At 37.6% G+C, this 27,094-nt stretch overlaps 1 long non-coding RNA gene across 1 annotated transcript; it reads right to left on the bottom strand.

Annotated features, from left to right (window-relative positions):
• Positions 1-557: 557 nt before the first annotated feature.
• On the bottom strand, positions 558-22,679 carry LOC149238851 (uncharacterized). Its single transcript, XR_016246402.1, has 2 exons — positions 21,431-22,679; positions 558-1,102 (listed from the first exon to the last, which is right to left on the bottom strand). It is a non-coding gene; the product is annotated as an uncharacterized LOC149238851 (long non-coding RNA).
• Positions 22,680-27,094: the final 4,415 nt, after the last annotated feature.

Below are 27,094 nucleotides of genomic sequence, written 5' to 3' on the forward strand. Positions count from 1 at the left end.
CCTAGCAGAGTGTCTCCAAATCCATCTCGCATAAAGGTACAACAAAAGAGACGATTAACCCCACAAGAAAAAGAGATATACTATGGCGAACATCATAATTTTTCCACTAATAGGATATCTCGGCACACTGTCATACTGAGGCGATTGATTAGATTCACTACCGAGCTCATCTTGAAATTGCACGAATTATCTTTCAAATGGGGCTGGTCTCGGTCGATCTTCCTCCTTAAACGAAACTTGAAAACAAAATTGGATAGTTGATCTGTTGTCAAAGAGAGGGATGGTGAAACCAGCAGGTAAATTTTACTTTTCTTCTTATGAATAGGGACACTTGATCAATGCTGGTAGTATAAACTACTCATAGAAGCAAAAGGGAGAAATCTGGGATATCTAGAAGCATTGAAAAATTTATGTCGAAGCATGAGGACTGTTTTTTTTTTTTTTGTTGTTTTTTGGTTTTTTGAGAAGTTTTATAACAAGGAAAATGTAATATAATAGTCATAAAGGGAAAATAGACATATATCAAATAGGTTGAAGTAAGAAGTTTCATAAGAAGTTGGAAGAGAAACATGAAATTGTACTACTTTTTAATATATATATTAATACGAAGAAGTAGCATTTTTTTCTACTAAAAAAAACACTCGAGTTTCGGAGGCTAGTTTCGGAAGACACAACATGACAGAAAGCAGAGTCGGGCGAGGCAGAGTCTTCAATCTGCAGGGATGTGAGAACACTCTCTGCAAATCCTTTTGATTTCCAGATGAAGGAGTTAGACGAAGCAGATGTTGAAATCCTATGAAGATGCTATGTTGTCAGAGTAAACTTGTTGCAGGCGGCTTAAAAAAAAACTATGAAACAATGGCATTGTAGCTCCACACACTAGTCCATGGATTTCAATGGATCTCAATAGTTTGTCCATGGGAAATCTTTGTCCATACAATGAATCTCCAGCACCAGGTTGCAACTCTCCAATCAAGCAATAGTCAGGCCAACCGACTCCTTGATAGTATTAAAAATAAAAATAAAAATGCAATTGATGATGTTCACCGTGACCCACCACAAGCACATCGGCTCTCTCTCTGGTCCGTAAGTGAGCCAAAAACTGCACATAAATATCATTAGAACCTTCTCTGCTGTCAAACTTTTCCAACAACGACAAATGCACATAATTGGTGTGCTTCTTTACACGCAACAATATTTTTCAGAAAATCCCACACGTCATGTGCATAACACAAAACAAACATGATACTACTCTAATTCTACATATGTAGAGATGATTAGCTCTTATGCCTTGCAGATATTCTTGGCCTTCCCATAAGGGAATTAAGCTAGAACAAACTTTTATACCAAAATAAGAAATTTGAGACGCAGACATGGTGCACAAATTACACATAAAACAATGTGTTATCTCTTTGAAATCAAAATATATCAAAAATATATAGTGCATATGAGATCCAATAGATTCTAAGATAGGAGAATATTGTTGAGAAAATCTCTCAACAAATTCCAACAACCAACAAACCAAATCTGCCAATATACTAATGTAAGTGTTATTTCCAAGTTTAGGCAATGCCCATATACAACTTGACTATTATTATAATATTAACTATAAGTGATATTATACATATGAACACAATTATCCCCTTTTCTGTGTAATACATGCTGCCACTTCTTGAATGGTTTAATCCTAGTCATGTTTGGAATATACCATGGTATCAAATTTCAAACACCAAAAGTCACCTTGTCAGCAACCAAAGCAAGTCGCTGTGAATGGCATATTTTGCTACAAGAAACCTTGTCGAGAGAAAATCATAATGATAACTACATCATTTCTCATGTTCTATGAACATAAAATAGTGTATATGCTCATAATGACAGTAACTGATTTTAGTTGTCACATGCGACAGTTGAATGGTGAAATCCCTATTTATTGCAAATTGGATCTTCCAGACAAAGTTAAATTCATGTCCCTCATAAGATGTTATGTTCTTGGGTCGAGGCAGTTATAATTTCAGCCATGCTTTTTGGAGAAAGCATTTTGAGATAGGGTGGCTTGTTGTATACCCTATAAAGGGTAGCCTATCACTTATTAAGGTTGCAAGTTAAACATTTTAAATTCCATAATCAGATCACACAATTGGGAAACTAATAAAATGTAAGTAGAATATTCCCCATGTTATATTTGATATATGAGAATCATCAGTGAGATTTATTAGTGCTATTGCAATTCATATTCTCATTAGCTGACTTTTTGTTGTGATTGTAGGTTGGATATCTACGTTTACGACTACCTTGTAAAGGGGTACTTGCAGGTGTCTACAGAGGCTTTTCGGACAGAAGGGAAAGCTTCCCCTAAACCAATTGGCACGATAAGTGTATGATCAGTTGACATTTTCCATTTTCCTTGCTTATGCATTTTAACTATTCCATTGTTAGTTTAGGGTGGATTCTCACAGTTTTCTATGATTAACTAAATCGGTAACAATGCTCAAATTGACCTGTTTTATATGAATTACAAGCTTGTTTTCATATGATAATTGTTTTATGTGAACTCACTATAATATAGGACTGGATTCTAACTGTAGGTCTGTCTTCAACTATGTGATTTTGGAAGTCTATTGTGTATATTTTTCAGCCATAGATGCTCCAGGAGGATTTTTTATTTGAGTGGTGGTCAATATTTTGGGATATAGTCATTGCCATGACTAATGATAAGCAGTCAGAAGTGGCTACCACATACATAGATGTAAGTTACAATGCTCTATGGACTATCACTAGTCAACATAGCTTCCTGTCTTGGAGGCTAATTTGGGATATTTCATTTGAGATTTTGTTCCAAGGGCATCAATTGTTATAAACGTATTGTCAGAGTTCCAAGAACACTTCCATTACAAAATATGATTGTGAAGAAAGGTTGAACTTGGGATTGAAGTTGAACATGTTGAAATAATATAACTTAGAGTATATATAGTTTGCAAGGCTGATTTTGTATGTAATACATATCTATGATATGTAATGACAGACACAACTTCAGAAAGAACGAGAGTGGGAGCAACAACAACACCATCGACAACATCATCAATTGCAGATGCAACAACAACTTCAAATGCTACAGAGGCATGCATAGCAACAACAACAATGTATAAATGGGGGCCATCTTTTTAATGGCACTTCCAATGGGTTGGCGAGTAATAATTCCCTAATAAGTTAGAACCAAGGGGCTGCAAATGCCATGACAACAAAGTTATACGAGGAACCTCTAAAGCTCCCACATCAACGAGATCCCATGAATGATGCATCCATGAAAGTATGAGGAACCTCTAAAGGTCCCACATCAACGAGAACCCATGGATGATGCATCCATGAAGGTACCTGGGTAGTGAATGAGCCCCAGATGGTGTTGCATTTTTCTGGTTTTTTTTGTGGAGACATAAATCTATGAAAAGTGTACATCTTGTTTTGCCAGCACACCTTGGTTTGTCTTTGTTATCGCTGATGGTATTTCTCCAAAATTAGATTTTATGTGTTAGTTTTCAGCAAAGGTTTGGAGATAATCTAGACCAGCTATTGGACACAAACTAGACATCCATGCCAATGTCAGTACCTCCCCATGGGCAGCAGCCCTTTTGGTATTTTTTAACTTTCATTTTTGTTAAGCATATATCAACAACTAAGAAACCAAATTCGTTGACTAGGCTCCACGCGTCCCGAATCGGACGAATAAGACACAATTCGGTGGGACACGTGTCCTACAAATCGTGTCCAATGATGTCCTAATGGGACACAATCGTGTCCCGATTCCAGGACATGTGTCATGAGTTTTTTCCCTCCACGTGACTATAAAAGTGTGATTTGGCCCAGTGTTGCAGGAAGCGCCCCCCCCCCCCCCCCCCCCCCCCCCGCGGATCCTAGGCCGGAATCGCGTCCCGTACGGAAGCGTTCCGGAAGCGCCAAAGGAAGCGCGATTCCATTTTTCCCGAAGCGCGATTCCGCATTTTTTGAGCGATTCCGGGTTTTTGTCACATCGTTATTTTCTCTCTGCAACACATAGTAACCCTGTAGTATCTTTGTGATCGTATAAAGACTATTGTGGCTCATTCTGTTCACTGCAATGTTTTTCCTTTTGCTGGTTGGTGACATATGTTTGGTTGTCACATGCAAAATTTCTCTGCAACAAATAGTAACCTGCAATTACCTTTTTCCATCTATCTTGTTCAGCGATTGTCACATTCGACCTCTTGCACGACTCTACGATTACGATTTAACTTTTCAAAATTTCACAACAACAAAGATCTAGCTCGCTTTTACTTTCTGGCATCTTCTCTGACGCTATCTTGGTTGAACCACGTACCACTTTTTCACCTTAAGAAAATAAAATATCTCATCACGTTAAGAAAATAAAATATCTCGTAGTTGTGATATCCATTTTTGCACAGTACGAATAACCAACTAGATGTTGTCTCGAACAGAGTGAAGTCCTCTGGGATCACTTTGCGATGAGGAGACCTTTGAGTATGTCCATCGAGATTGCGTTTGAGATTGGTTTCAGAATCATCACGTTTTTTTGTTTCGGTTATTTTTTCTAAATTTTAAGCTTTTTAAAATGTTGAAAAAAATTAAAGTTATAAAATATATTTGTTAATAATTTATGAGAAAAAAGAATGTGTATAAATTATGAATAAAATGCTATTAAACAAATAAAATATATAACAAATTATGAACCATTTTATTTTAAGCTTTTTAAAATGCTGAAAAAAATTAAAGTTATAGAATATATTTGTTATAATAATTTATGAAAAAAAAGAATGTGTATATATTAGGAATATATTTGTATATGTTGACAGTTGCTCACTTGCTAGATAAATCATAATATGCTCTATGTTTTATGTTTTATAATATGCTTAAATGTTTTATGTTTTATAATATGCTTAAAAATTTGATGTATGTTTGTAATAGCTAGAATATAGATGATTGTTGTACATACTAGTAACTACAATGGAATCATGGATGCCATATCTATCTTGATTTATGCAAAAATATGCATGTTTTCATGTCTTCTACAATTAATTTGGTATTTGGGATGTTTGTTTTGAGTATAAATGCAAAAAAATATAAAATATATATATATATATATATATAGCAGACGCTTCCGCGGACGCTTCGCTTCGTAGATTTTTGGAAAATGACGCTTCCGCGCTTCCGCTTCGCGCTCCCGCTTCGTGCAACATTGATTTGGCCCATTTTAACTTTCACCAAAGTCATTCTCTCTTGTTGTGGGTGTGTGAGAGCGAAGAGAAAAGGGTGTGGGAGCATTTTGGAGGCAATTCAAGCAACAAGTAAGTGCATTTTATCTCTATTTTTTTGCATTTTTAATACAACAGTTTGCATGTGCATTTGTTTTACAAATTTGTGCATTTTTTTTTACAACATTCATGGCTCAATCAAGGGCAGCAGGGAAGGGGCAAAGGAAGAGGAAGAATTTCCCCATTGGCGATGCCCATCGTCTTCCAATTTCATCAGGGTCTGCAAGTGTTTCCTCTATTGCAAGTGGGGCTGCAACATCAGCTTCAAATGTTGAGGGAATACAACAGTGTCAAGATAACAAATATCCCTTATGGAAATGTCACAAGAGAGCAAGGGCCAAGAAGCTAGATGAAAGGAGGTAATGTTGTTTGGAAATGAAACCATTGCAAAAATCATTTCATGAGCTCATATTACCATGTGAAAAATCATTTGTTGGCTTTACCAAGTTGTGGAATTGCAACATGTACACGTGTCTTTAGCTAAGAGGAAGGAAATCGAAAAAGAGGCCAACGTTGGTATGTCAAAGGTGGTTGCAACATCTTAAAAGAACAAGAATGAAGACCCCCTTCCATTCTTGAGTAAAAGCAACAAAAAATTTACATTTCAGAGTTCTAGTGGGGGACAAGCAGCAAAAATAAATTCAATGGCATTTGGTCCAATGGACAAGACTTTTCCGAAAGAGAAACGAGAATAGCTTGATCTCACCATTGCATTTTTTTTCTATTAGAACTTCATATCCTTTAATTTTTCTCACCTTTATTTATTGAGATATTCTGAGCTCTACCTCAAGGGCCTCCATCAGGGTATGTGCCTCTTGGGTCAGAGAAGCTTAGAACCACATTGTTGACGAAGGCAAAGAAAGAGGTGGACAAAATGCTTGAGCCTATTAAATCAACATGGCCAACATTTGGGGTTAGCATTGTTTCTGATGGATGGACAAATCCAACACAACACCCACTCATCAACTTCATGGTGTCTTCCATGAATGGTCCAGTTTTCTTGAAATCAGTGGATTCACTTGGACAATACAATGATGCACAATATATGTGTGAGTTGTTTATTAAAGTTATTGAATATGTAGGTGTTAATTCTTGAGTGCAAATCATTACAGATAATGCACCTATTTGCAAGGCTACTGGCATGATTTTGGAAGCTAAATATCCATAAGCATTGTGGACATATTTTGCATTGTCCATTCTTTGAATTTAACACTTAAATCCATTGCTTCTGATATGCTTTGGATTGGAACCATTATTGAGGATGCATGACATATCCACAACTTTGTACAAAATCATACAAATGGCCTCACTATCTATAAGGAGTACACCAATCTATCATTGTTGAAGATTGTGGATAGACGGTTTTCCTCTTCTTTCATCATGTTGAAGAGGTTGGGGGAGGTCAAGACCGCTCTTAGGGCCATGGTTATTTCAGAGTTTTGCTATTTTTGAAGAAATACAGATCAAGCAACCTCAAAAAGAGTAAAGGACACAATTTTAGATGATGCTTGGTGGGAGAGGGTAGATCTACTTATTCATATCATGGACCCTATCATTTATTTTCTTTGATTTGCATATATAGACCGATCCATCTTAGGAGAGGTTTATGAGGGATGTGATTCCATGTTTGAGTTTGTGAGGATCATTATTTTATAGAGTGAGTTCCCTGAGTATGAGGCATCATCAAAGGCCTTCTTCACCACCATACAGGATATTCTTGTTAGCAGATGGGACAAGAATTGCACACCTTTACATTGTTTGGCTCACTCATTGAACCCAAAATACTACAACCATGAGTGGCTAAATGGTTGATCGTCCCATAGATTCCCTCCTCACATGGATGGGGAAATTTCACAGGGGAGGAAAGATGCATTGAGGCAGATTTTTCAGGATAAAGCATCCCTTGATGAGGTGGAGGATGCCTTTGCAGAGTTTTCCACTGGCACTGGTCAATTTGCAAGATATGATGTGATTCGAAACAGGGGGGCTAAGAAGCCCTATTCTCGGTGGGCAACTCATGGAGCAACAAGCCCTCCTCTACAACAGTTAGCCATGAGACTCCTTTCTCAGGTGACTTCACCCTCTTGTTGCAAGATAAATTGGAGCACATATGGGAATTTGTATAGTTTCAAGAAGAGCAGGCTTGAGTAGTCCAAGATAGAGACAATGGTGTATTTTCACACCAACCTTTGCCTTATTTACAAGTAGAGGGATGAGCGGTTGAAGGGAAAGACAAAAATGTGATATGTCTTTCCTGATGATACGGGTTTGGAAAATAATGTTGAGTTGGCATTGGCCAACTTGGATTTTAATGAGCCCATGTTAGAGCCGATCACTTTTGATGATGGTGATACTGTAGAGGGGTTATCCTCCACACCAACAGATGCAAAGATGACATTGGATACAAAGGAGGAGGATGCAGCAGATGAGAGAAGTGGTGATCATGATGAGGAGTACAATGATGTTTATTTTTTTGATGAGGATTGATGACTCATGAGCTACCTACTGCCTTGAGGCTTGTAGTTGTTTTGTATTTGCTATTTCTATTTTCCATTGGCATTGCTACTACCTATGTGATACATTTTGATTTTGATGACTTAATGAGAAAACTACAGTGTCTTGTCTTTCTCCTATTGGAGCATTGATGAACATTGAATATGTATTGTCGTTTATGTCACAATTGTATTTGTATGCATAATGTTAATTTGTACAATGTAAAACTTACATCTAGATGAAGATTTGTGTTTGAATCAATGAATTTGTATCTTGAATGAGAATTTGTGCAAGAAATATCCGATTTTTAATATATATATATATATAGATATATATATATATATATATATAATGTGTCCTATTCCGGGGGGTCAACGTGTCCGTGTTCGACACTCAAATCCTCGTGCCATTTATGTCCAGTGTCTCCGTGTCAGGTGACTTAGATCAACACAAGTTTTCTCTCTCTCTACATCTATGTGTTTGCACGTGCAAGCATTTCTTATAATTTGTCGTATTTGGGCCTTTACCTTCTTTCAACATTATGCCTCCTACACCTTGAGGAGAATTATCAGTGAGATTTGCAAGAAAAAGTGGTTCAACTTTTCTCATGATCCCATATTCTACATACCAACAAGTTTTACACAATACAATTGGCAACATTTCAACAGTTTTGCATCAGGTACAAGTTCTTAACTGACAACTCCCTCTTATGTCACAATTGATCAAGGTGTCAACTGCATATACTTTTGCTATTTATTTTGTAAAACGTTGGTTTTGTAACAAAAAATTTAAACTTCAAAAAGGTATATGATTCTATAGGATAACAAGAGTGACATTTATTTTGTAACAAAAATTTTAAACTTCAAAAAGTTATATGATGCTACAGGATAACAAGAGTGACATGAGTGCAGTTCTTAATGAAATATCAACTGCATCTTACCTTTCATTGTTTGGAGTCCCCAGAGCTAGGATTTCAAAACCAAATTTGTTGAGCCCAGGTTTGATAATTTATCTTTAGTTAGGAACTAGTTAAATGTGCCATTTATAATGTCGAAATGAGTGAAGTATATATATATATATATATATATATAGATATAGATATATATATATATATATTTTTTTTTTAATTTTGTTTCTCAGTTAAAATACTATGTAATACTCCACACTTTTTCAATTGTTAGGTGTCAATCAAGGACAAAATTCATTGCGTTTAAAGAGATGGCCATTGATTGTAAGTCTCTGCTTAGTGAAGAAATTTTGCAATCATACTATTGTCTTGCTACATCTCGCTTCCACCATTTTTCTTGTATTTTTCCTATCTAGCATTCGTGACCTTTTCGTTTATAGTAAGTTTGTTTTGAAAAATCATATTTCAGCTTGAAAATTGTTCCAAGCAATTTTTTGTCATAGAGAGTTATACCTATAATTTTTTTCATCGTTCACAATAATTGGTATTATTGTAGTGGAATATTTTACGAAGTCAACATTGTGGTAATTTAGGGCATGATAATTAAAGAAAATGTATCTATTGTTGTGTTCCTATATATCAGATATAAGTCTAGGAAGTGTGCAAATGTGCTAGAGGGGTTGAACTAAACATTGCTCTTTCAGAGATATAATATGACATGGTTGAATTGAATGGGCGTGCATGGTGTTGTAATTCTAAAACTTGGAATGAAGGGCAAAGAATTCTATGAAAGGCACCTTGATTTGGAATGTACATTTATATACTATATTGTCCAAGTGGTAAAATTATTCTAAAACTTGGAATGAAGGGCAAAGAATTCTATGAAAGGCACCTTGATTTGGAATGTACATTTATATACTATATTGTCCCAGTGGTAAAATTATTCTAAAACTTGGAATGAAGGGCAAAGAATTCTATGAAAGGCACCTTGATTTGGAATGTACATTTATATACTATATTGTCCAAGTGGTAAAATTATTCATGTTTTAGCGTTTATGTGCCAATATATATGATATTTAAGTTATAAGTTGTGTGTGTGAGAAAGTGAGTGAGTGACGAGTATTCTTTTATCCCAAGTGGATTCACATATGGTGCATAATTTGATTTGATTAAAAAAAACCATTAATTTTACGCTGAGGTGATTTAAATTGTGCCAGTGTGACTGTGACAATACTCCATTTACACAGGACAAAGCCAAATTATGCTCATACATTTGTTTAAATTGAACTTCAATACCAAGAGGAATATACATGTTGTTCAGGGTTACCAAAGTTATGAAAAGTTTAACCTTTTTCTAAAGTACATTTGGATGGTTTTGAGGGATGTCATGAATGTTTGAGATAAATGCTTACTTGCACTAGCAAGTCATATTCATTTATGCTTGGAAAGGATAGAATTTGCATGCAAGATGGCAACATGAGATTTAATATACATATTTGTTGTATCTATGCAGAAAATCGAGGCCATGTTATCCCCATTGAGATTCACCAAGGGATTGCATTACAACTTTGACTTGTCCTACTTTGATTTTTTGAATTGGGTCCACGCCGCAGAAGTGGCAACCAGATCGAGTAGAATATTGGATGTCGCCCATCCGTGGTTGAATCACTTCTGCGATCTCTTGCTTGGATTCCTTGGGCATTTCATCTCACATATCATGCGATTATATGCAGTGCATGCATTGATGATGTTTATATTTTTTTTCAAAAATGAACAAAAATCTTTCTTTTCATTAATAAAAAGAGAGTACATTCTTTGTATATTTCCATACATTTTCTCTTGGATTCTTGTCTGTAACAGTGAGTATTTTACCATATTTCTTATACAAAATTTGTCACTAGATTTCCATACCAATGCCTCAGTATGCATAGATTCCCTATCTTATCTGTGAGAGTGCTACTATATTCTACTTATTCATAGTTACAAAATAGAAATAATTTTTCCTTACTGGCTCATGTTTATCAACAAAAAGGTTTTACCAGCCTAGGAAGGAACAACATTTTTCATCAAAAATCTGGAATGAATTCCCTAATTGGTGTTGATACACCCAACATTCATGAGTCTTTCTTGCACATATGATGTGAAATGATACATACCTGTCTCTAGGTCAATGCCCCTCTTTTAAAGCAAATCAAATACCTGGTTCTGTTCTTTGTAGATATGTGTGTATGTAATGCCCTTAAAGGTGGATGCAGGATTCTAATGCGGCTCACCCAGTGGACAAATATGTGGACTAAAAAGAGTGTATTCTTTGAACCAATCAATTATACTCTTTGCATCTCCATGAACGAATATTTTTTCCAATCCTAGCCATTTTCCAAAGTTGAGGACACCCCAGAGCGCAATGATCTCAGCTATACTATTTGTCCCCCAACCTCCCTTCCACCAGAAATCGTAGAATCGCCCCGACCCTAAGAATAATGAAAACCCCACATCCACATATTCTCTTTTGGCTAGCCCCATCAAAATATCCTCTGGGGTATATCCCCTTAATGTTCTTATATATTATCTTCCTTGTTTTTACCACTGTCTTCTTGGGTCCAATCTCAGAGAAATATGTGATGGTCTTCAGTACCACCTCTGAAACCATCAGTCTCTTATGTTCAAACAACCAAGCATTATGACTATGCCATATGGTCCAGATGACGTAGAAGGGGAGAGTGTGATGCTCAAGCATGTCCTTGGATCATGTGATGAATTAATTTTCCAGTGTATGTAGTGTACCCAAGCAATCTAACTTAAGTAAATCCATCACCCCTGTCCACACCTCCCTGGCAAATGAACATCCAATGAATAGATGGTCTGCCTCCTCATCCTGCATCCTGCACATGGAGCATATACCCGGGCCTTGAAAGCATTTGCCTTGTAATTTATCCCAAGTAAGCACTCTTTTGTGTATGGCCAACCACCCAAAACAAATAAGTTTCTTTGGTATCTCCCACCTCCATGCGGCCTTGAACCATGAATTGAATTTAAATGTTTTTTTCTGCCAATGGAAGATTATTATATATATCATTGAATTTTGGATATCTATTTTTTGTTGGTCCTTCCCACTGCATATTGTCTTCACCTTCGCCAATGCAAGCACCTGAGTCATACAAATTTGTGAGAAAATATTCCCACTCAATAGCCAAGTTATCAATCAAACCAATGTCAGTAGCCCTCAGCCAAGACAGTTGGGAGGTGAACCCATTGTTCCTATCAGTGATATGTGCATAATTAAAGATTCCCTTGTCATGGAGTGTGTTAAGGAGGGAATCTGAAAGGGAGTGATTGCCAACAAAGCCCTTCAAAGCATCCAGTCCAACCTCCGCCTGTCTTCCATCCTCGAGTTCCCATTACATAAACCCCAACATCCAATGGAAATTTCTCAACACGCTCCTCCAGATATATGATGCTTCTGATGACCTTATTGTTCCCACCCTGGACCATATAGAGAGGGTTTGTCCCTTCATATATTTTTCTCTAATAATTTGACCCCATATAACATTATCATTTGTAGCCCTCCATAAAAAATTTATGATTAAGGCACCATTAAAATTGTGAGTGTTCAGAATACGCCACCCCCCCACTGCAATCAGTCTAGCTATGGACTTCCATCTTACCAGGTGTATCTTCCTTTTCAACTCAATACCTAACCAGACGAATCTCGCCATAATCTCATCAATCTTATGAGAAATCTCCATTGGCAGCATAAACTAATGCATCCAGAACACCGAGATGTTTTGAAGGACAGATCTGAGTAGTGTCAAACGACCACCTATGGAAAGCCATTTATGTGCCCACCCAGTAATTTTTCTGTTAAATCTGTCCAGTAGCCATTCCCAATCTTTGATGTAGTATTTATTTGCCTTTAATTGGAATCCCAGTTATTTGATGCCCTCCTCCAAATTAGTAATAGAAATCCCAAATAAGTTACAAATCTCCCTACACCGTGGGTCTGTTATGAAACCAGCTCAAGAAAAGATAGAAAAGATAGATCCACGCCTTAGAATTCAGCCTCTTCGAGGGGGAAACCTCCTTTACATTACATAAATGAACAATTTTTGGATGATTCAAATGACAAAACCTCCTTTCTATATATAGGAGTCTAAGGAGTCACAATATAATCCAGCCGACCTAACAATAATAATATAAAGCCACAAAAATAACAATAGAGGGATTCCATGGGGCACAGAAATAACAACATGGGGGTAATAGGGGCACAACAATATAAATAAGGGGTATAACTACAATAGTAATGGGGTAATCACTAGTATTATAGGGACCCAACATGCCCCTCTCCTTCAAAAAAGTGTTGTCCTCAACGCTTGAGTAATTTTGGATACTTCTGCATAAAATTCTCATCCTCCCATGTGAAATCTTCAGCAGATAAGTTCTTCCACTTGATAATATACTCTGAAATTGATCAATTTCGTAGCTGTCGAGTTCTTGTTCCTGTGACTGCTTCCGGTTCCAATATAATTTTTCCTTCCTCGTCAAGTTCTGGCAATATTGTTTGAACTGGGAGCTTGTCGCTTATAACCTTATTTAAACATGAAACATGGAAAACTGGGTGCAATCGAAAAGCTGCAGGAAGCTCCAATTTGTATGCCATAGTACCAATCTTTTGCAACACCTTGTACGGACCATAATACTTTGGTGATAATTTATTATCCTTCTTAGCTTGCTTTAGGGACATTTGCTTGTATGGTTGTAGCCGTAGGAATACCCAATCACCTACATCAAAACTTCTTTCACTGCGATGTTGATCTGCCTGTTGTTTCATTCTATTTTGTGCCAACACGAGGTTATCCTTTAAGAGTTGGAGGACTTGTTGATGTTTGATGTGATGTTCCACTGCCTGAACCTTAGAATTTTCTCTTAAATATGATGTGATGGATGGTGGTTGATACCCATAAAGTGCCATAAATGGGGTCATTTTTGTTACTGTATGGAAGGAAGTGTTATACCACCATTCAGCCAGAGGCAACCATTTGACCCATTGTGTCTGTTTATCAGATACAAAGCAACGAAGATATCCTTCCAAACATTTGTTTACTATCTCAGTTTGCCCATCAGATTGAGGATGATAAGATGAGCTATGAGCTAACTGAGTACCAAGACAAGAAAATAATTCTGTCCAAAAATTTCCAGTGAAAATGGGATCTCTGTCACTTACAATAATCTTTGGGTTTCCATGTAGCTTTTGAATTGTTTCCATAAATGCAGTAGAAACTGTACTGGCTTTAAATGGATGTGATAATGCACAAAAGTGTGCATACTTGGTAAGTCTGTCAACTACCACCATGATTACACTCTTTCCCTCAGACTTGGGTAAACCTGTGATAAAATCCATTGAAACCTCCTCCCAACGTTGGCTTGGAATGGATAAAGGTTGTAATAGACCCGGTGTCTTAATTGTTTCAACTTTATTTTGTTGGCAAACCAAACATTCCGCCACAAACTTTTGAATATCTGATTTAAGGCCATCCCAAAAAAATTCCTTCTTAACCCTGTGGTAAGTTTTTAAAAATCTTGAGTGCCCTCCTAAGGGAGAAGTGTGCAATTCCATAAGAATCTTTTGTTTTAGCTGGGAATTCTTACAGAGGTATAAGCGATCTTTGTACCATAACGAATCATTTTTCCAGCTAAATGTATCAGACGTACTGGCATCTTGTTGTAGCTTTTGAATAAGTGCCCACACTTCTTCATCATTCTCCTCCCTTGCTTCGTTTATCCAATCTGGTTGGATAATAGAAATGGCGCACACCAATGCTTCCACATCCTCATCCTTTCTTGAGAGTGCATCTGCCACCACATTTTGCTTCCCTTTTTTGTAGATGATTTCAAAGTCATAACCCAACATCTTTGTGACCAACTTTTGTTGCTCTTCAGAGGATAATCTTTGTTCTAAAAAGTATTTAAGGCTATCATGATCCGTTTTTACCTTGAAGTGTCTTCCCATTAGGTAGGGTCGTCATTTCTTAAGTGCATGGAGTATTGCCAACATTTCCTTCTCATAAATAGCTTTGCTTAAAAACTTTCCCTTGATTGGACGACTTTCAAAAGCAATGGGTCTTTCATCTTGCATTAGAACAGCACCAATTCCATTTCCTGAAGCATCACATTCCACAATAAAGGTTTTTGTGAAGTCCAGTGTAGCTAAGACCGGTGCTTGGCACATTGCCTCTTTAAGATGTTCAAAGGCCTTTGTTGCTTCCGGAGTCCATGAAAATGCATCTTTCTTCAATAATGTTGTTAGAGGTGCTGCTATTCTCCCATAATCCTTAACAAATTTGCGATAATACCCTGTCAACCCAAGAAATCCTCACAGATGCTTTATGGATGTGGGGATTTTCCATTCCTTAATGGCTTTAATTTTGCTAGGGTCTACCTTAACTCCTTCATGGGATGCAATATGACCCAAATATTCCACCTCCTGGACTCCAAAGAAACATTTGGATCTTTTTGCATACAATTGTTTCTCCTCCAATAGTTGTAGCACCTTGTCAACATGTTCAACATGATCCTTCCAAGACTTGTTGTAGATTAGTATATCATCAAAAAATACTAACACAAATTTTCTAAGGAATGGTTTGAAAATTGAATTCATCAAACCTTGAAATGTTGAAGGTGCATTGGTAAGGCCAAAAGGCATGACCAAAAATTCATAATGACCCTCATGAGTTCTAAATGCCGTTTTCGGAATGTCTTCAATCTTCATTCTGATTTGATGATATCCCGAACAAAGATCCAACTTGGTGAAGTAAATTGATCCATGCAATTCATCCAGTAATTCATCAATGACAGGAATGGGGAACTTATCTTTAATAGTGCACTTGTTGAGCTCCCTATAATCCGGACACATGCGCCATGATCCATCCTTCTTGTGCACCAATACTACTGGAGCAGAGAAAGAACTTTGACTTGGTTGAATTATACCAGCCTCTAGCATTTCTGCAACCATACGTTCAATTTCACTTTTTTGGACATAGGGATATCTGTACGGCCTGATGTTTGGAGGAACACTTCCTGGAATCAGATGGATAGCATGATCATAATCACGCATAGGTGGGAGACCTTTGGGAGTCTCAAATACCTTAGAATGATTGTCCAGGACTTTTTGGAGATCTGGAGAAATAGATGATTCCAATGTGAAAACATCTAGCGAACATAATTGTGCAATTACACCTCTTTGATCCTTTTTTAGAAGCTTTGTCATACCATTAGAGCTGATTATCTTTCTTGGTTTCCCTACAATACCCCTTAATTCAACTTCCTTTCCTTCCGTAGAAAATTTGATGAAAAGTTCTTGAAAATTAAAAGCTATTGTACCCAAGGATTGTAGCCATTGGACTCCTAGTACAACATCAGCACCTCCCATTGGAATGGCAAGCATTGGGCTAGCCAATACATATTCTCCCATGGATAGCTTGATATTATGGCACCTTCCAGAGCAATTTATTGTTCCTCCATTTGCAATCATCACTTGACACTCTGGTGCTGGATATAGGAAGCAATTCAATTCTTTTGCTACCCTACAATGAATAAAATTGTGGGTGCTTCCTGAATCAATCAACACTATTACCTTTTTCTTCTTGATTTGTCCTTCTATCTTGATGGTTTGAGGAGTGGTAATTCATGCCAATGCATTACAAGATATGGTTGGATTTATTTGTTCTTCATCTAGGCTTTGTTCCTGCAGTATATCTTCTTCTTTTGACCTTTCTTGCTCCTTTTCTTCTTCCTCTTATTCAATCTACTAGATATGTATTTCTTCTCAGCACCTTATGACCTTTAGTGTATTGCTATCACAACTGTAACAAAGCCCTTTTGCTTTTTTTTCTTTTTGTTGTGTACCTTATAGGTTGTGGAAGACTAGGGGCAACAACACTTCCATCTTTTTAGTTGTGTGGTAGTGGTGCATCCTGTGCATTTTCCATTTTTCTTGCTAACTATGAATGCCTTCTCTAATGAATCAGGTTCCCAAAGGCGAACATCATGTTGGATATTATCCTTTAAAGACCCTATGAACACATCAATCCTATGCTCCTCTGGAATATCTTTTACCCTTATGTTCAATTTTTGGAACTCCTCAATGTGCTCCATTACTGAACCCTTTTGTTTGAGACTTATTAATTGGCTAAAAAAAGTGTTGCTTTTTGTATCTTCATAATGTGCTATCAATTCTTCCGTAAAAATTGCCCAAGTGATAAATTGTTTACGAGAACAAAGTCATTAATACTATACAAACTGATTTGGTTCCAAATATACAGTTGCCATACGTACCTTTTGTGCGTTTTGCACATTATTGAGATCGAAGAATTGCTCCATCTGTAATATCCATGTGGCGGGATCCTTGCCATCAAATTTCCGCATATCGATTTTTGGTACATGGTGAGTCTTTGATCCAACATTAGAGTCTATGGAATCATGATTAACATTTCTTTTGTTCTCATCATGAGTTTCCTTTAGTACCCTTTCACCCTTAGGGACTATTTCTTGTAGCAACTTATTCATATTTATCTTCAATTCGTCCATGTCTGTCTTCAAATCTATCTTCAAATCATCCATCTTAGCTTCCACGTCAATCATCTTAGCTTCTACGCCTTTCTTTAAACAGTTCATCTTAACTTCTACACCTTTCTTTAAACCATCCATCTTAGCTTCTACATCTTTCTTTAAACCATCCATCTTAGATTCTGTTCCTTTTTGTGCAAGGGACGGTTGTTGCACTTGGTCTTGTAATTTTGATATATCATGTTGCATTTCTTTCTCTTCTTCATGAGTCATGCTAGAGCTTTCAGGTTCCTTACTAGGTGTTTGCATTTTCTTTCCTCGGGGCATCAGTTACCGATAATAATGCTCTACTATGCCCTTTGAATTCCTTCAAAATAAATTTTCAAACCAAGCTTAAGCAAAAATTTAAGAAAATCTACACACCTTTTTTCACTTTGTAGGAGCTCGATATTGCCTCTGATGTATCTTTGTACTTTCCAATCATCTACTTCTGAATTTGTGAGCTGTAGTAGCCCTCTGTGTCCTCTTTCCAATGCCACAAGTCTGACCCAAATTGGATTCTCCAAGGAAGAGTTATGTGAAATCTCCCGCAGTGACTTGCTTATAGACTAGTTCAGTAGAGCGAACTTGTACGACGTGCCATGAGTTACTGTTTCGACCTTTGGATCTGAAACATCCATACAAGAAACTACAGTCCGTCCTCTTTCTGTACCTTTTTACGAAATTTCAATCCGATCCTCAGAGAGAAAGTTATGACGATTTTCCCCAGGTCACCTGTTTTGAATATAATTCAGGAGTCTGCAAAAAGACCAACTTCCTCAGATCATATCTCCGAAAATATCGCGCGAAAAGCTCTGAAATTCAGACCCAAGGTTCAACGTCAATTCTTCTCAAATGGGTTTTTTTTGCGACTTCTGAAACGTCACAAAAAAAAAACTTATAGTGAAAATGCCACGATGACCTGTTTGGAGCAGCAAAACCCTAGAATCCAAAGCTCTGATACCAAATGTTATGAAACCAGCTCAAGAAAAGATAGAAAAGATAGATCCACGCCTTAGAATTCAGCCTCTTCGAGGGGGCAACCTCCTTTACATTACATAAATGAACAATTCTTGGATGATTCAAATGACAAAACCTCCTTTCTATATATAGGAGTCTAAGGAGTCACAATATAATCCAGCCGACCTAACAATAATAATATAAAGTCACAAAAATAACAATAGAGGGATTCCATGGGGCACAGAAATAACAACATGGGGGTAATAGGGGCACAACAATATAAATAAGGGGTATAACTACAATAGTAATGGGGTAATCACTAGTATTATAGGGACCCAACAGGGTCTTCCATGTCTTCTGTGATAAGTATTGATTTGTCATTACTCATGTAGAGGCCTGATGCCTCGCTAAATACCCTGATATTCTGGTGGATAATCCTCCAATCATCATTATCGTTCATGCCTCCAAAGAGAATGTCGTCAACACACATAAGATGTGTGACCTGTATGTTCTTTGTTATCTTCATTCCCTTAATTCTACGCTGTCTTTTTTCTCTCTCAACTTGCTACTCAGGCACTCCATAACTAGTATAAATAAAAGTGGTGATAATGCATATCCTTGACGGAGTCCCCAGTGACCCCTAAAGAAACCAGTTGGGAATCCATTTATTATAATGGAAAAGTTTGTTGTCTGTATACATGCCATAATCCAGCCTATGTTACTCGTAGAACTCCCCACCTTGTCCAATACCATTCTCAAAAACTCCTAGTCAATACAGTCATATGCCTTAATGAAGTCCACCTTGATCATGCTTGCCATCCTTTTTCTAACCTTCAAAGAATGCATAGATTCATGTGTTATGCCTATAGCATACTGTATTTGTCTACCATCCAAAATCCAAATTGTTTGGGGGAGAGTAAGTGGATAGTGTCTTCTTGATCCTCGTTGCAATCAAATTTGAAATAATCGTATATATTGCATTACAAAGAGAAATGTGCCTATAGTCTGATAAAGATGTCGGGTGATCCTTATTTGGTATAAATGTAATGAACGTAGCATTCAATGCCCCTAAAATGTATCCATTAATTCGAGATTCTTCTGCAACTGCAATAATATTAGGTGTCATCAGTTCTTTGAAATGGTGAAACAATTCCACTCCCCAACTATTCGGTCTAGGGATTTTCTCTTTTGCACTTTCCTGAATAACCTCCATTATCTCTTCTTTCTGGATCAATCTTCTCAACATCTTATTCTCCTCCTATTTAAATATAAGGGGCATATGTTCAATGATTTCTTGTTAAGCAACATAGTTATATTCCCTTACTTCATATTGGATTTTGAAATGTCTGTGTGCCTCCTAGTCTATATCGATTTGATCAAATAGCTGTTGCCCATTTGTACTTCTGATGCCCCTTATTGTGTTCCTATGGCTTTTGTTATTTGCACACACGTGAAATAATTTGGTATTTTTTTCCCCGACTGCCACTCACAGTGCACAACTCTGTAATCGTCTTTTTGATTCCTGTGCCAGTAGTATCCTATTTTTTTCCCTCAATGATACTCCTCTTGTATGGACAGGAAAAAAATAATGGATCCATGGGTTCATTGTAGTATTGTAGAGAAACGTCAATATCTGTGAGGGCCTTAAATTCATCCACTTTTTTCTTTTTGATTCATACTCATGCTTCCTTTTTTAAAGCCCGAAGTTTTGCAAAAAATATTCCCCATTTGTCTGCGAGTTGTAGGGATGACCAGACGCCTCCATACTTCATTCGCCATGGAATTGAAATCTGCATTAAGTAACTAGGTGGAGTAAAATTTGATTGTGAAGTGCCCCTTTTTTTCCCACCCTCCCATGACAGAATGATCGGTTGGTGTTCGAACAAAAACGATGGGATGACCATTGAATTGACCCCCTTAAATAGCCCAACCAATGATTGACTAATGAAAAAGCGACCCAGTTGCTTTGAAATTCCCTCCATCTCAGTGCAGTCCTTCCGCCATGTCGAGGCAATGGACTTCGGGACCATTTCACACAGAGCAAAGGAGTTCATCATATCCAAAAATAATTTTGATAGAGGGTCCACAATGGCTCTTGTCCCCGAAATTTCCTATCTACCCATAGTAAAGTTGAGGTCCCCAGACATAATGATAGAATGTAAACCCAGGATACCGAAAGTTGCAATATTCTCCTAAAATGTTCACCTACCAACGTACGGGGCATAGAGATTTATGAATCAGATTCTATGTGTGGATCCCGACAGGTGTCTGGTCAAGAGAATGCCTGCATTAATACAATAAACAAGGAAGGAAAAATGGTTTGGGTTCCACATTTATCCCAGACCACCGGAGTGTCCAATTACATCCGACGCACAAACAAACCAGTCAAGATAGATAGACAACATAGTATCCCATGACCTCTCTCATTTCCACATGGTTTCCTAAAGAAAAATAATGGAGGGTTTGTACACCCCCTGAGTGCCTGAAATTTATGGGCTACACCCAAGCCCCAGATATTCATTGACATAATGATCATGGGGGAACCTATGTGTCAGGTGTATCCCCTCTAATTAACGACCTAGACATCGATGGATTCTCCATACATAGACATCCCACAATTTTGTTTAGATTCTACCAATGAGCCATCCTCCAAAGTATCATTCGATCCCAGAAGGAAGGGGGCAAAATGGTTACACTTAGAGATTTTCTTGTATTTAATGACCCGCTTCTTCTTGCTTAAATAAGTCCCATGATGTGCTGCCACACCTTTCCCTTTCGCTGGTTGGAAGAAGGACCTTCTGATTTCAAGGGGTTCCAGACCGTAGGACAAGGATAGTGATAGTGCCTCCAGTTCCTTATCCGGAGAGATAGGGACACACATTGAATCCACAATGGATTTTTCGGCATTAGGTCCTTTGGTGGACATATGTACAAATTTATGTGGTGGGATGGGTTCCAAATTAATCCCCCCAGGCCGAGCTGCTGTCCCATATGATGGCAAATCCAGATTACAGGATTCAAAGGGATCATAATCATATCCATGTTCCGGAAGAACAAATTCCCCACCCAAACAAGTATTATCCGAACTGTCATGTGACAAATTGTGTTTAGAATCTGGATGTAAAATTGAATGTAGATCATTTTTTTTCCGGATGTATAGGGTTACCTCTTCTCGTGTCCAAATAATGAGCCAGATGTGTTGGGGAAGAAACCCCGATGCCCATCCCTTCCCTGGTCGCTGGTGACAACGAGCTGCGATAGTCGCCCACAGTGAATCTTTGAGGGAAACATGTTTTAGATGACCTGTCTCATGACAGATAAGACAGTGGAAGGGTATCTCCCTGTAATCAATGGAGATATTAATTGTAGAAGTTCCCCATCTGATTTCTAAATCCGCCAGCAAACCCCTCCCAAATTCCATTTGGACTAGTACCCAAGCCATTCTCTTGTGCAATTGTCCAAAGCTCTCCCAATCCCAGAAGTAAATCTTGCCAATATGATTTGCTATATCCCTAATAATTGCCTCATTCCAAAGCTCCAGTGGCAAACCGGGCAACTTTTCCCATACCAGGTTCCGTCTCGAAGTCTCCTTGAAAGGGTCAAAACCGACTCTCCATCGTTGTAGCACTAGAAGCCCTCTACACTTCACCCAGGGAGATGCCAGAATGAGTTCAGAGTCCTTTGTGTTCAGGTAATGGAAGCAGATCCACCTGTTGGAGAAATGGTTGATCTTTGGATGATATTCAACACCGAGAACCAGCAAGTCTCCACCAAGCGTTTCATCTGTTCACCATTCATCCTCAAATGGTGCCATCGTCCCACTAGAGCCTTCAAGTTCAACCACTCCAATCTTTCCCAATAGGATTCCACCCCGAGCGTGAGGGGTGGCTCCCACGAGACCGTTTTCAATGCCCTGTAATGTTTTCAAGTAGGAGCTTCCCCCACACTATTGCCGGCATGTTCTCTTCGCTCCCCTTCTAGTCGGGAAAGCTTCTCGATGTTGTGCGAAGGAATATTCGATGGAATAAGCAGAGTGGAGGTTTTGCGGAAAAGAGCCTCCCGTTAAGCCTGAACCTAATCTCCATCAGTGCTTCTGGACAGATAGGAAGTAACCCTGGCATGTCCACCATGTGTCTTCACCAGTATTAACAATGCCCTGGTGGTCACGTGTCCGATGTGTAAACTTGTTTCCACTTCATAAATCTTATGTCCCCCTTGCCACGAAGGACCAACCGGCCGCATGTCTGACCCCAAGTACATAAGCGTTATGGTACGCAGTTGTGTTAAAAGTCCTCGCGCCCCCGCCCAAGTGGAAATTGTCAGAAAGAGTAAGGTCGACTCTCCTAGATACCGATGTGAGATAAATCACCTCGCCAATAGTTACAAGGCCTTACCAACTCCCAATATAACCCCATAATGATTGTGCCTCTAACACCACTTGACTCTGAGAGCCAAAAATTCATAAAAATAATCTCTGAGAGAATTGTTGTTCAGTTCCTTGTCCCGTGATCCATAATCCCTACTCCCAGACAATTTATTATTAGATTATAATGGCCTCTCCACTTTTACTGTGTTCTTCCCCCAAAATCTTGTCATAAAGTCGATTGTCTTCCCTTTCTAAATACAAAGACTATATAATGAATTTTAATGTCCGGCTGAAATGTATCCTACTCTCCTCGTCTTTGTAATATTTGATTTGGATCGTGTTCAACACTGTTCAGGTTTCTGATGCCTCAAATGTATCACTGACAGGAAGATCATTACAATCACTCAGTAAATGATGTATTCCTCTCTTTATTGTACCCCTCCTTCTCACTATGTCCCAAACCGTAGTTGTTCTTCTCAAGTACTCTTGTGTTGATATTTTCGTAAAAGAATAAAATGCATTTTCTTATTTAAAGAAAGTAGTGATCCCAGACTTAGAAATGTTAGAAATTGTAATTACTCGTGCAGGGTAGAGTTGGCTAAAATTAAAGAGTCAGTTAACTAAGCGAGTCAATTTCTATTGTAAATCTAGCAGACGTAACTGAGTCATGTTGAGTCATAATTAAGGGGGAGTTTTAGAAATTGTAATATCTCCCCATGAGGAGTTGTCTAAAATTAGACAGTGAATTAAGTGAGCATTGAGTCAAGTAGAGTGATGGATAAATATTTAAGTGAAGTCCATATTTAGAGTGTGAGTTAACTGAGTTGAGTTAAGTATGTGTGCATTTCAAGTTATTTTAAGCAAGTCACTAGTCGAAAAAGTTTAAATACCTTTCACTCGGTTCATTGTAAGAATCAAGTTCTTTTATTTGATTCATTGTAAGAATCAAGTTTTTGTGTGATCAATAAAAGCGCCACAACTTGTGTGTTTTTTTGTGTGAAATTTATGTTTTGGCTCCTGCCTTTCCAATAAATTGGTAGGAGAGTAAGATTAGAAATAGCTAAGGAGAGCGGATTAGCCGTAATCCGTGAGAAAGAAGAGAAATAATTTTCCTCTTGTTTAAGCTATAAATACCCTACAATGGTATTCAGTGCATTATAATGATCGTGGGATTAGAAAAGAGCCGCGTTAAGAGTCACAACCTTACTGTGTTTTGCATGCACGCAGGTCAAACTTTTGTTGGAAGCGTTAGAGAACTGATGACGGAATCGTTATCGTGAAATGCGTTAAACACAATCTCTCCGTCATTCGAGCCGCGTTACTCTTCATAAAAGTGAAGGAAGTTTTGGAGAAGCAGCCGCAGATGCTGTCAGCGACCTCGAAGTGGATGCGTAAAGTAAGAAGTCTAAGCCGGGTCATTAAAGCATTAACAGGCCCTCCGTTATCGTGGAAGTATCAGTCCGCAGGGCACGTTAACAAGTGAAAGGCACATTTTAAAAGGGTTTCTAAAGTTTTTATACATCAAGTGTGCATGGTATTAAAGAGATATTCGAGAAGTTGTTTTTAAAAGGTAATATTTAAAGGGAAGCTTTATGAAAGCATTTTTTTGATAAAAGTTTGACATGATATTCAAAAATTTATTTTAAACTGTCAACGTGTTGATCCAAGGTTATTAAAAAGATATTTTGGATTCAAAAAAGAAATCCATTCAAAAGGTTATTTTAAAATGTCAACGTGTTGATCCAAGGTTATTAAAAAGATATTTTGGATTCAAAAAAGAAATCCATTCAAAAGGTTATGTTAAAAGGTTTGAAGGGTTATTAAAGTGTTTTTATAATTTAAAAAAGGAAAAAAGTGCTTTGGAGAGTAAGGTTTTGAAATAAGTTTTTTTAATTTAAAAAGGCAAGGTGGTTTTATCATTTTTGGGGCTTTGCAAAAGTATATCTATCCGTAAATTTTTTAGTGTTTTATCAAGTATGACAGTTTTTTTGGGTGAAGATTGTGCCTTAACGGGGCGCATATTGAAAATCATATTTTCTTTCGGGGGCGATATGGAAGATATCGTCATTCAATTAGGAAAGAAACTATAAAACAAAAAAAAAAAGACCACAGTCATGGGTCGCAAAGCGCGACTGAAGCATATTAAGAAAATAAATCGAAAAGAAGAGGCAAATATCATTGCCATGGTTAGAGAGGTTTAATCATAACCGAGGAACCGAGAAGTCTAGCAGAAACCGAGGGTGATTGGTGTAGCCTTGATCTGCCACCACCTCCTATGTTTACAACAAAATCTAATACTTCTAAGGAAGCGTGGAAAATCTTGGGAGAATAATTTGGTGCAAGGGGGAGTGACATTCAACAACAGGTTATATCACAAGAAAAGAAGTCAGATGCAAATCTAAGAGTAGATGAGCAAGACTCTGAGAGGAAAACAGAGCTTGGAGAATCCCGCTCAATAGTGGATGACGGTTGTCAAGACCATAAAATTGAAACCCATTATGAAAACATGCATATGGATGAAGAAGATGCAACAAAGATTGCATAGAGAGAAGCATGAGCCTCTGTATGTGAAGTAGAGAAAGAGCATATAAATACTCAAGGAAACCACTTTAATGTGGATGATGCAGATGATGATGAATCCCAATGTGATGAGACACATGTGGATGAATGCAAAGTGAGATGTGAATTGGTGAATCCAGGCACAACTGATGGATTTGGTGAAGTTGAAATTGTCAATGAAATTGACAATGAGCACATACATGCTTGGATATCCCACCATAGTGTGGATGAACATTATGTTGATGTTATGCGTGGTTTCTTTTTTGAAACAAGGATTGATTGTGGAAATATGGTAAGCGCCGTGTTGAAGGTTGAAGTTGCCATTGTAGAAACAAAGATATGAAGCAGTTGGAATTGCTCATGAAGCAGTACATGATCTAGCAACAATTGATGATCAAGAAGAGGATAAAGTGATTGAAGAGTTTTTTATGAGAATATCCACTAACAACATAATTGTGAAAGAAAATCTTCATGCAATGGAAAACAAGGCAGGGAAAGAAGAGGTAGAGAAGGAAGCTCTCACTGAAGATCATAATAGATATGTTTTTAACATTGTTTTTGAATATGCATGTGTTCAGAATAGCATGGGCGAAAAAGTTGGAAACAAGGTTGTTAATAAAATTGATGCATATTTGAATCTCATTGAAGAATGGATTCAGAAACCAATAGAACAAATTGAGGTGAGTCTTAAAGGAGTAGATAGAATAAAATACTTGAATGAAATGGTGAATAATGATCTTGAGTGTGCAGTTTACGGGAAAAAAACAACAGTACGTGATGATAAAAGTGAAAAGAATGATATGGATGTTTCTGAAGACAAAGATGAATGCATTAAAACCATATTTCAACAATGCAGTCAAGAAGAGATAAGATTCTTCTATCAAGAAATATGGCATAAAGAAAGTTAGAAATATGAAGCACAAGAAGAAGAGCAAAGAAGACAATTTGAAGAGTCAATGTTATGGCAACAATCCATGGTCGAACGAATATTTGAATAGGAAGGTGTAGTAGACAAGATCATATTGTGTTTTAGCACAAATTCAAGAAAAGTCAAAGAAAAATTGTAGCAGCAACAAGTAAAGAAATATGGAGCCTATAACAAGAACCCACAACAGAGTGAAGCAATTTCGAGAAAATGCAAAATTATGAAAGTTTTGAGTCATTGTCAGACTAGTTGAGACATAGACCAACATACATGTTTGAGTGATAATTGAGTAAGGTTAAGTCATGTTTGAGTTATATTGAGTCATACCGTCATAATTAAAGGGGAGTGTTGGAAATTGTAATTACTCTCGCATGCCAAAGTTGGCTAAAATTAGAGAGTTAGTTAACTAAGTGTTGAGCCAATTTCTATTGTAAGCCTAGCATGCATATTTGAGTCATGTTGAGTCATACAGTTGTAATTAAGGGGGAGTGTTAGAAATTGTAATTACTCCCGCATGAATAGTTGGCTAAAATTAGAGAGTCAGTTAACTGAGCATTGAGTCAAGTCGAGTGATGGATAAAGAGTAAGTGTAGTCCATATTTAGAGTGTGCATTAACTGAGTTAAGGGTGTGTGCATGTTGAGTTATTTTGGGTGAGTAGCTAGTCCAAAAATGTTTAAATACCCTTCACCGGGTTCATTGTAAGAATCAAGTTTTTTGTGTGATCAATAGAAGAGCCGCAATTCATGTGTTTTGTGTGTAATTTGTGTTTAAGCTCCTCTGTGTTTCCAATAAAATACATTTTATTCTTTAAACAAAGTAGTGATCCCAGACTCCACACTAAGAGGGCTTTCTTAGTCCCACCAACACATGTTTATACAATCTATGGTCTCTACAGAAGCTCTAGTGTGATATCCTCCGTTGTGTGATCATATATAATTGTACGAAGATCTCATGTATCCAACAGTGGCAGAGTACACC

This window comes from Pinus tabuliformis, chromosome 8 (genome assembly GCF_031772625.1).
Source record: "Pinus tabuliformis cultivar Carrire ecotype Pingquan chromosome 8, CPIR1, whole genome shotgun sequence".
Classification (NCBI taxonomy): domain Eukaryota; kingdom Viridiplantae; phylum Streptophyta; class Pinopsida; order Pinales; family Pinaceae; genus Pinus; species Pinus tabuliformis.